The sequence below is a fragment of the Triticum aestivum genome, chromosome 6B (genome assembly GCF_018294505.1).
Source record: "Triticum aestivum cultivar Chinese Spring chromosome 6B, IWGSC CS RefSeq v2.1, whole genome shotgun sequence".
Lineage (NCBI taxonomy): Eukaryota > Viridiplantae > Streptophyta > Magnoliopsida > Poales > Poaceae > Triticum > Triticum aestivum.
In genome coordinates this window covers 575071492-575083613 of record NC_057810.1, presented here as the reverse complement: position 1 = coordinate 575083613, position 12122 = coordinate 575071492, and positions in this window count along the sequence as shown.

Sequence of the window (12122 nt, the reverse complement as noted above, 5' to 3'; positions counted from 1 at the left end):
TTTCTGGCATGGGAGCCGGGCAGATAATCTGCTCCGCCTTCCTCATCCAGTCCTGTCAAAGGAAAAGGGGGAATTAAAACCCGCATAGAGTCAAACTATGAAAAGCAAGTGTCCCGTAAAGGGGTAGAATCACTTACCTCGTCGGCTTGGCGCTGCGAGCGAAATCCGCGATCTTCAGTCGCGGATGCGGGGGCTTCGGCACCCTTAAACAGCACCCTCCAGGCGCCTTCGTACGTCGTGTCGAAGAGCCCGCTCAATGCCTGGTGCTGTTCCGGATTGAACTCCCACAGATTGAATGCCCGCTCTTGGCATGGGAGAATCCGGCGGACGAGCATGACTTGGACCACGTTAACCAGCCTGAGCTTCTTCACCAGCTTCTGGATACAGGCTTGGAGTCCCGTCACCTCCTCCGAACTACCCCATAGCAAACCCTTCTCTTTCCAGGAGGTGAGCTGCATGGGGATACCAGATCTGAACTCGGGGGCCGCCGCCACTTAGGGTCGCGCGGCTCGGTGATATAGAACCACCCTAATTGCCACCCCTTGACGGATTCCACGAAGGCCCCTTCAAACCAAAGGACATTGGGCATCTTTCCCAACATGGCGCCTCCGCACTCCGCTTGAGTGCCCTTTACTACCTTCGGCTTGACATTAAAGGTCTTGAGCCACAAGCCGAAGTGGGGCTGGATGCAGAGGAAGGCCTCGCACACGACGATGAATGCCGAGATGTTGAGGATGAAGTTCGGCGCCAGATCATGGAAATCCAGGCCGTAGTAGAACATGAGCCCCCGGACAAAAGGGTGAAGTGGGAAACCCAGTCCGCGGAGGAAGTGGGGAAGAAAAACGACCCTCTCATGGAGCCTGGGGGTGGGGATGAGCTGCCCCTCGTCGGGCAGCCGGTGCGCGATGTCGCCGGACAGGTAGCCGGCGCTGCGCAGTCTTTCGATGTGCTCCTCCGTAACGGAGGAGGTCATCCACTTGCCTCCCGCTCCGGACATAAGTGGGGAAGGTTGAGACGAGATGTGCGGGCTTGGGCGCTGGAGCTCGAGTGCGCGGAGATGGATAAGCAAAGGAGGAAGAAGGCGTAGGTGAAAAGGTGAATCCTTATCCCTTATATGGGCGGGCGAAGTCTACGCATCCCCCACCGGCCTGGTAAAACTCGCTTATCCCCCAAGCGTCACCATCAATGGCGCGGTTGGGTTACCCACATCCATATTGATGAGAATCCCAGATTAAGGGGGAACACGATCTCTGCTTCGACAAGACGTGCCAAGGAAATCGCTTCGCTAAATGCGCTGAGGTGGTAGAGTAAAAAATGATTCAAGTAATGGCTTGGTAGTGGCGTGATGTCATGCCACAAAAAACGTCAGCAGATCGAACTTGTGTATATATTATTCTCCCTACGGTGAAATGTGGAATTTATTTTGCAGAGCCGGACACTATCCTGGTGTTCACAATCTTCTATCATTCGGAGGAGGAACCCGCCTTACAATGCCAAGCAATATACGCGCCGGACTTATCGTCATTGAAGCCTGGTTCAGGGGCTACTGAGGGAGTCCTGGATTAGGGGGTGTCCGGATAGCCGGACTACCATCATCAGCCGAACTATCATCGACCGGACTCCAAGACTATGAAGATACAAGATTGAAGACTTCACCCCATGTCCGGATGGGACTTTCCTTGGCGTGGAAGGCAAGCTTGGCGATACGGATATGTAGATCTCCTACCATTGTAACCGACTCTATGTAACCCTAGCCCTCTCCGGTGTCTATATAAACCGGATGGCTCTAGTCCATAGAACGACAACAACCATTACAATCATACTATAGGCTAGCTTCTAGGGTTTAGCCTCCTTGATCTCGTGGTAGATCCACTCTTGTAAACATCCACAATATCAATATCAATCAAGCAGGACGTAGGGTTTTACCTCCATCAAGAGGGCCCGAACCTGGGTAAAACATCGTGTCCCCTGTCTCCTGTTACCATCCGCCTAGACGCATAGTTCGGGACCCCCTACCCGAGATCCACCGGTTTTGACACCGACTGCCACCAAAGTGTGATTTCCTCAGGTAACACCGATACTGATGCAATGCTTCCTTGAAAAGCACAAGCAAGCTTTGCTTGTCATGACTATCCAGATTGACCCTCGCCTAGTTACAACAATGTAATGTAAATCATTGATGTGTTCAATCAGCAGAAAACAGGAAAATAATAACCAAGAATAATAGCACTTACACGTAAGTTGGACAGGAAGATGTGAAAATGGTGTTTGTCATCACAATAATCTTCCCATGATGGGAATATATGCATGTAGTCCCTAACAGCATTGAAAGCATTGTCTTTCAAACTGGGAATAAATGGAATGGGGTTCCAATCTACAAGAATTGGCCGTCTCTGCAGTTGGGATAGGTCTTCGGTCGATGGACTTGCTGTACTTTTTGCTGGAGTGGGATTTTTCTGTGGTACAGCTCGTGCTATGGCAAATGAAATCGGTATACCTTTTGCTGGAGTGCAGGTCCTGTGTGGTGGGGCTAGTGGTGTGGCCAATGAAGTATGGGTACAGTCTGCTGGAGTCGGTCCTACGTTTTGTGTCACTGGTTGTACAGCCAATATAAGTGGGGTGCTGTCTGATTTCTCCAGCACCACCACTTTTTTCAAGGACTTTGCTAGTGCTCCTTCAGGTTCGGCAATCACCCTCTTCCTTTTTGATGTCTGATGCACACGAACAACATTTGAGTGGAAAAACATGGTATGATGACAGATGGAATATGTATTGATAATGGATGGGCATGGCGTCTCAACATATATGATGAGTAAACTAAGCAGATGGCGGTGCAACAAAGTAGAAGAAATGCAAGACAACATATGCAAGATACTCACAATCAATAAAACATTGCCAAATTAGAATAGGCACCTTGATGGGTGAACAGGACAGGCCATCTGCCTTTGACTCCTAAAGGTTAGAATAGTCATTAGGATCATATTCTGAACAAGAGTCAACAAGTGGGCAGCGTATGAGTTTCATTGCATCCAGAATGGCACTCAATGCCTTGGTGCCAATTTTGTAAGTCATTGCAGTGTTTAGTTTGAAGAGTGGGCTACTGCTAGTGCGACACAAAGCAGCTACATAGATCATAGTGTAGATATAACGGGAAAACCTTAAGCATCAGAGTAAAATCAGCAAAGTGGAACTTGCTGGAATATATGTGCTAGTATTGCCGGTACGGCTAGAAAGGCTTTGGATACCAGCTCTCTTCAAGTGAAGGTGCGGTACTATTAATATCAGTATAACTCTCAAAGGCGACACAGCTCCACACATTTCCTTGCTATTCTTATAGGATTCAAGTGGGTAGGCCACTACAAATCCTAGTCCTATGTTTACAAGATCCTACGAATCAAAGAGGCTCAAAGTGTCCATCACAACCGACCGTATAGACCTCTACACTGCAAATGTCCCTGCTCATCTTCGGCACAAGGAACATATTGTACTACTAGCATACTCCCTCCGTTCCAAAATATAAGTCTTGGTAGAGATTTCCACTATGGATCACATACAGATGTATCCAGATACATTTTAGAGTGTAGATTCACTCATTTTGCTCCATATGTAGTCCATGGTGGAATCTATACAAAGACTTGTATTTAGGAATGGAGAGAGTACATATTAAAGAAGAACGGAAGAGGAACATGGTAAAGAAGAGCAAGCAGATTTTGGATAATAAAATGTTGGTTGTGCAATGCCCACACATGATGAACCAGAGCGCATTAAGAATGCAACTCCCAGCTATCTCTTGACCATTTCAGGCGGTTGGATGAAGATCCTACGTCTCCTAACCCTTCTTCTTCCTTGTCTCTGATTCTTCCCATGCAGAACACTGCACGAGCCGCCGACCGGACCATCGGCCCCCACCGCCTGTGTTCCTCCGCCACCCCACCCCCCACCCGCGTCAAGTTTTCTTCGTTCGACGAGGCCCCACAACCACCCGAGCCCCTTGGATCGCACCGGCGAACTCCAGCGAGCTCTGAAAAATCGACTGACCCAGTTTTGAAATTTAGTCTAGTGTGATTTAACTAGTGTGGAATATAAAAGGGGAAAACCATAAGCATTGGGAGTATAGTATTGAGCGTGCCATGGCGGATCTGAAGGTGCAAACCGAACAAAGGCAACTTCGCAACCAAGACAAGAAATCAGAGTAAAGCAGTGGCGATCTATTTTCTTGCTGCGATAAATAAGTTGAGCAGATACGAAAGAGTACCGCCTCTGGTGCGGCGCCGTGTACGCATCTGCTGAGAATTTGAGGGTGCTGCGATAGCGATGGCTGTCGGTAGTGTGGAAGCAGATCTAGGAGGGTATACGGTGACGGCAGGGCACGGTGGACGAGACGGTCATAGGAGCGGCGCCGACAAGGTGGACGACGGCGGGGATGAAGCGAGAGGACGGGATGCAAGGATCCCGATCCGAAGGCGTGGATGAGAGAGGTCGATCTCTTGTAATGGATGGCGGCTCGAGGTATCAGCTCCGGCATGGTGGAGGAGGACGACGGTGGATGGGGTGGCGGACGGCAGTGGACGGAGGAGGGTGGGGTGGAGAGGGTGTTTTGGCGCCCACGGAGTACGAATAGGGAAAAGGGAGGTAGAGAGGAAGGGGGGACCATGTATTCAGGGCGCGCTTGTCTCAAATGCGAGGAAATTTACAAACTTAGCCCCCGTTTCAAATTTCTACTACATCACAGCAACATTAGTCGGTTGGGGATAGGACAGTAATCTTGCATACACCGAATATTTGCCGACGAGAGTTTGTTTTTGGCGCCCACCGTGTATGAATATGAATCGGGGAGGGAGTCGATTTCGGCCGAGGGCACACTGTGTTTTGGCGCCTACCGTGTATGAATCCGGGTGAGAGGCGGTTACGTCACGTTTGGGTGAAATTACAAATCTACCCCTATCGAAACCTATAGAAATCCAGCAGATAGGCTTTGCGCGGCAGGGATAGGCAGTAGTGATTTCCATCTCGCAGATTTTGGTTTTGGGCGGTTACTGCGACTTTCCCCATTTCGTTCAAATTTTGCACAGTGCACGTTTACCGTGCCAACTCAATTCGAATCCCGTTTGTATTCTACTATTTTTTTTGGGCGGGATCCATTTTCAATTGGAATTACATTCTATATACATCATTTTTTACATATAGTTTCAAAAGCACAACAAAGAAATCTGCTCCTTTATATGTATAATATGATTTACAAATACAACGATCTCGAAATCTTAAGGTTGAATTCGAATTTTTTTAACCAAATTATGTTCTACTAAAATGTATGGATCGGTAATATCTACATATTAAATAACATAGATGTGCGTGAATTCATATGAGTATGCATGTTTGATAGATCAATTTTGGTTCGTGTATGGATTACATGTATCATCATCTCGAATTCAAATATTTGAATCCCTTTTTTGTTCACTCCTTTCACGCCCATCTCTCTCGCATGCATGCTCCTTCAGGTAGCCATCACTCTCTTTTCTCCAGCTCACCCGCACGCTCACTTCATGTTTCTCCTATCCTCGCAAACATGGTCTCTCGATGTCTCCCTTGAGAAGTGTCACACTCTCCCTATCATTATACATTACACGGGTTTCATTGTCTCTCACGTCTCTACTATTCTCTGGTATCACTCGGTACCTAAGCTTTCTTTTTCACCGCCACACACACAGTCTCCACTCGTCTTTCACTTTGTCTTTCTCTCTATGGGATTCTCTCACACACCCCATATGTCTCTACATATGACTCATACCACTAAAATTACTCTCTCTCTCTCTCTCATGTAGACACAACATTTGTTGCGGTCTCCTTTTCGTCTCCATCCCAGACTGACACCGATCAGACAACCCCGACTACCGTCTCCTCTCTCTCTCTCTCACAGACACACATACACAACTCCTGCTTCCACTCCCCTTCCCGACTACCGTCTCTCTCTCTCTCACACACAAAACTCTCGCTTTCGCACCCCGGCTCGTATTTCTCTCACAAACATTTATCAACTAGCTAGCCTATAGATAGGTTTATACACCCGCACACTCATGCTTCCCCCATCGCATACATGTCTCTCTCCTGCTCCTTGTATCTATGTACCTTTTTCTTCCCTTCTTGAGACACGCCCTCTCGATCGTGCACACACACATTATCGCCTCATTTTAAGCTGATACCTATCACACACACACTACTTGTGTCTTTGTCACACATGCACTCCGTCCTCCTCCACTCTCCCTCTCTCTCACGCACACATGGGCTTTTTGCAACAACTAGCAAGATGCCCATGCGTTGCAGGAACATCAAGATGCATTTGTATGAGTAGTTTATCTTGTGGGGGAAAAGATGAACGAGGGAAGACCTTATTTGCAAATGTGGAGAGGGGTGTGGGTATCTTTTTGCAAAATTGCCATAGTTTCCTTCCTATCCGTCAGATATAGATCGGACGGCCTATATTACAGGATGGCAGGCACACGATCATCACCGACAATGCTTTTTATAAGAGTATAAAATAGAGTTGGTGATGATGGTGGGCCTGCCATCCTGCAATGTAGGTCGTCCGATTTATATCTGACGGATAGGAAGGAAAATATGGCAATTTACCCACACTCTTCACCACATTTGCAGATAAGGCCTTCCCTCGTTCATCCTTTTCTCCCACAAGATTTGATGTTCCGTGCAACGCACGGGCATCTTGCTAGTAAGAGTAGAAATTAGACATATACCACTTCTCGAATCTTGAAACCAACAACATGCCTCCCTTATCTCATCAAAACCGCCAAAGGAATATATTTTGAGTGAAACATAACATATTTTTAGTGATATACGTATTTCAAAACTAGACTTTTTTTCTATCAAAGCGGTGAATATGTATTAATCTACTTTGATCGTGTGGCAACGCATTGGCACATTGCTAGTAGTTATTATAATTTTTTGGACACCAGACAAATGGTGGAGTACATATACGAAGAGAAGAGGCGCACGCACGCAGTTGGCCTCTCGCTGTCTCGCACACATGAGTGTTACGTAAAGGCGACGTTAACAAATAAACCCTAAAACCCTAGGTGCACGATTGCTGCATTCGCAGGTACCGGGTACGTGGTGGAGCACCTTTGTAGCAGTTGATGGCCAGGACCACAGGTGAACGACTTGGAGCGCGGTGGCTCGCCAGTTGCCACAGATCGAGTAGCCACGTTTAAAATATCGTTTTTTAGCAAGGTTAAGAGTTCCGATTTTAAATGGCATGTTATAAGTAGTAAGTAGTTTTTAGAACGATTGGTATGGAACGAAAATGGAATTCATAGTACTACGTACCTCCTTGGCGTATGGTTGTATGGGTTTATGTTACGAGATGTTGAACCTGGTAGTTCTAGGGAAAATACTATGGTTTAGATTTAGATGCTGGTTTTCAGTAATCGTAAGGGTAAACCCTTCTTTGATTAAAAAAACTACTACCTCCATACTGGTTTACTAGTCCCCATCATACTTTGGGTCAAAGTTTGTCCACGAATTTTACTTGTAAAATGTGAATGGAAAACGAGATTTTGTTATACCCAAACAAAAATGGACTAGAGGGAGTGATTGCTCTGACACGGACGCGACCTCTCATAGCGCAGGCATTGAACTGGCGCGCCGGCCAAGAGGGCCTCACTTGCTACAGGCCCGGCTGAGCACGCCTCCTCGCCGCGTGCAACCAGCTTAAGACTGCCCCACCTACCTTCATTGAATCCGCGCGTGTGCCGGCAACACGTCCTTCCGCGAGCCGGCAGGCATTTTGGAACACAAAATATGACTAAAATATAATTAATTTACGCATGGTCTTGACTTGTGCTCGCACTGGTAGCAGGAACTAGTAGAGGTTTTTCTTTATTTATAACTCTCCTCACATTTTTTTGTCTTTGAAGTGGATCATGGTTGTGGACATTATGTATGAATGTGCAGATATCTGTGAACATGAGTTTGATGTGGAAGTTGAACTTGGAATGTCGGGCTTGCGCGTGAACTATACCATGTCCAATGCTTCGTCTGTTATTGTTTGGAAAGTAATTGTTGTTATTACATGACCCCCCAAAAAAACATTTTTTTCCACATAAGTAGATGCACAAACATCACAACCGGCATGCTGACTGGATAAACATTTGAACCTAGCTATTATGAAGGAAATTTTGTATTGACAACTGTTTTAGATAGCGGGACACGCCTAGCCTGCTCTGCCTCTGCTAGCTTATTTCTTGCTTCTTCCATCTCTTCTTTGGCTTGGGTGAAGAGAGCATCTGATTGCTCTTTTCGCTTCTTCAGGAACTCAGCTACATTCTCAAGGGCTGCTGCACGCTTTATTTCAGCCTTTACTAATGCCACGAGGACACAAACAGCTGACGACTCCACCTGGCTTGTGTGTAATCCAGCATCATCTGGGAATTTGCACCTTGTGTCTAATCCAGCATCATTAAGGAACTGACACCTTGTGTGTAATCTAGCCTCATTCTGGAAACATGATCTCGAGGTTGACCATACTTCCCTCCTCGCAGGAACTGCATCCTGACATGAAGTTACTTCTTTTTTAGATCAATACTCAGAGAAACCTAGATCCATTTAGTAGAAGCCAGATAAACATAACTCGGAGAAGTGAATTCAAAAGGAAAAGAAATATAAAAATAGACTACACGGTGAGAACACCCACTTCCTACATCAAGTTAAAAACGAAAGCATTGGGATGATTAAGACTCTTCTTATTACACATCGAAGAACACCACGCTTAAGAGAAACAGAAACTACAACATATACACATCGAAGAACACGAGGCTAAACGAAAGTAATTGAAAGGGTGTTACTTACCAAAGCTCGTTTTACACGTTCGATGCAGCTCCTCTTTAACTTGCCACGCTCCTTGAAGATGTCCCGAATATCCCGTGTTTGGTCTTCATTGCTCCTCTGCATGTTCACACTCGCGGTTTTAAAATCTCAACATGGCAAGAAAAATACTACTAGTAATACTCGCGCATCTTGTGGGCAACATTAAAGCACTCGTCTACCATGTTAGAGCATCTCCAATAGAACCGCAACACGCGGCGCTTTAGAAAAGCATTTACAGTGCTGAGATCGAGAAGTAGATACTAGAGAGTAGAGGATAGTTCTCAGCATAGATAGATAAAAAAAAGATAATTCAACTACTCCTCGTCGTCCGACTGCTCCTCGGTGATGTCCTCCCTCGACGCTTGACTATAGGCGTGAAGATACTGATCATCGTCAGATTCCTAGGGCGACGCTGCTCCTAGCCTCATGTTGAATTGAGCGTCCGCTTTTCGCCTACGCTTGTCCTCGCGATAGGCGGCTCGCTCCGCCCTCCTCTTATCCCTTGCCACCCTCCTTTGCACGGAGAACTCACGCTCGTTGATGATGTCCTGCGGGAAGTGTTGGCGCCACAGTGCAATGGCTTCCTCGTCCATCTCGGCGATGCCGAGACGGTGCTCCCGCCGCCAGTTGTCGCGACGATCCTCGTCGGTGCTAAGCCGCGGCAGAGGCACGAGCTCCTGCGCCCGCTCCCGCGTCGGCAAGTTGGGGAAGTTCAATGTTCTATGAGGCCACCGGAGGCGCCATGCCGTCGCGTCGTACACGTGGGCGGCCTCGGTGGCAGTGTAGAAATTGCCGAGGCTGAGGCGCATTTCGTGGAACCGGATCTGGGCGGAGAAGCCGCCGGAGGGGCGCGCGCGGACGCCGCGGTATCCCCAAGTTTCCTGGCGACGCGGCGGCATGGTGGCGTGGTGGCGGCGAGGCAAAAAAGAGCGGGGAGAGAGCGGTGGCGAGGCACAGAGCGGTGGCAAGGCACATAGCGGTGGGATGGCGTTGGATTTTATAAAGCGCGTCGGACGCCGTGCGCCAAAACTAGCGCACGCCCGGCCGCTTTTTCCCGCGCGCACGCGATCCTTTCCCGACATCTCTGCTATCTCTACTCTCTTCTCTATGGTTATATTTATTTTATATTTGATATTTAATATTTATCTCTACTTCCTTTACTGTCTACTTTTTTTTCTCTATACTTTTTTTCTTGCAATATAGGCCGTCTGATTTATATCTGACAGATTGGAAGGAAACAAATGGGAATTTTGCAAAAAGATACCCATACCCCTCTCTAGATTTGCAAATAAGGCCTTCCCTCGTTCATCCTTTTCTCCCACAAGATAAACTAGTCATACAAATGCATCTTGATGCGTGCAACGCATGGGCATCTTGCTAGTTCTAAAAACCTTTCCATCATTTGCCACACTGCTGGTTGCAGATGAAAAACCTACCCAAGCACAGCGTAATACAGGAGTGATGCACAATTACAAGCTGATATTCTGTTGGACAATGGAGGCTATAACCAATTACTTTTACGGGAACAATAGCACCCAGGAAAATTGAAGGGTAGGTATGAACAAAACTAGAACTGCACATGTACTGCTAAGTGATTCAATACACGCATTACCAATCGAGGAGGAGAACGATGGTCGCGGCGGCCTCTGTGAGTCATGGTCGACAATGGGAGTCAGTTCATTGTCCACGACGGTGGTACTTCTGCGCTTGGCGTCGGCTTCTGGGAAGCAGATCCGAGACTGTGGAAGACGATGTCGAGGAAGAGGCTACGTCTACGACGACGACTGTGGACCGGCTCCAGTGTGGCATACGAGGTCGTCGATGAGGTAGATGCGCTGCGGTGGACGAGTGCGCCGATGTAAAGGGGAGGAGCACGAAGCCTGCGGTGCCGTGGAGATGTCTATTTTGCGGTGGGGATAGAAAATGGGGAGTATTCAGGTGTACTACTCTGGGTGCCGGGGTGGGGCTGGCTGGGTAGGGTGAACCTGAAGTTACAAAAACAACCCCCTACCAAGCATCGTCCGTAGGCCTTTTCTGAAGGCTATGATGGTAACTTCCCACTGCTCGAATCAGGGTCGCGGGAGATTTTCCTGCCGACCTCAAAATTTTGTGACACTGGACTCCCCGTGTGGCGTGTTGAGTGATTCGGCTAAGCAACTAGCGAGTAGTAGTAGTAAACTCTGCATATTAGGTTTGACCGAAGTCAAACTTCCTAAAGTTTGACCAAGTTTATATAAAAATATAAACATTTACCATAACAAATATGTATGATGTGGAAGTACATTCATTAATGAATCTAATGGTATTTATTTGTTATTGTATATGTTAATATTTTTTGTTATAAGCTTTCTAGAGTTTACAAAACTTGACTTTGACCAATGCTAATATGCGAACTTAAATAAAAACGGAGGGAGTACACATTTTTATCTTAGTTTGTAGTGAACTAATCATTTGTTGAAATTGTGAAATAAATATATTAGGCTATTGACTTCGAATGTAATGGCCTATACAATTCAATAGTTACAATCATTGTAGAATCCCAAGATGTATACAAGGTCTATAGTACTTCACAACATGCTCAAACTCACATAATCCCAGTCAAATGAGAATCTAAATGCATTTCATAGTTATTACTTTGTAAGATGCAACAAAAACAACCAAAACTCTACATCAACCATTATAGAAGCAACATTTTGACATATCCCATTGTGTGAATGAAACGTGCAGAGAGAGCTTTTGAAGATGGAGCAGATAGGGTGGGAAAGATTGTATGTATGTGGATGAGAGAGTAGGAGACAAACCTAACGAGACAGAGAGAGAGAGAGAGAGAGAGAGAAAGAGAAAGAGAGAGGAAGAAGTTAGGTCTGTGAGAAAGATGGAGACATGTAATATACGTGATTCTGTATACGTGGAAGGAGAAGAGACAACATGTTTGATGAGAGAGCTGGAAAAACATGGACGAGAGGGGAAGGTTCTCATGGGTTGAGGGATTGACAATTTTGTGCGGGGGAGAGAGGGATTGGTAATTTTGTGCAAGAGAGAGAGAGGGTGGGGGGAGGAGTCCGTCAGCCGTCGTCACATCACCTGCTTCCAAATGACCCCGCATTCTCTATCGCGGTGTGGTCACCGTCTTCAATCTGCTCGATGCCCTCTTTGAAGATTGAGGTGTTGTGCATGTTGGGGTGCAAAGAAGCACAAGCGAGAGTGATCGCCGTATAACCTTGGATGGGGATGAATTGTGTGCT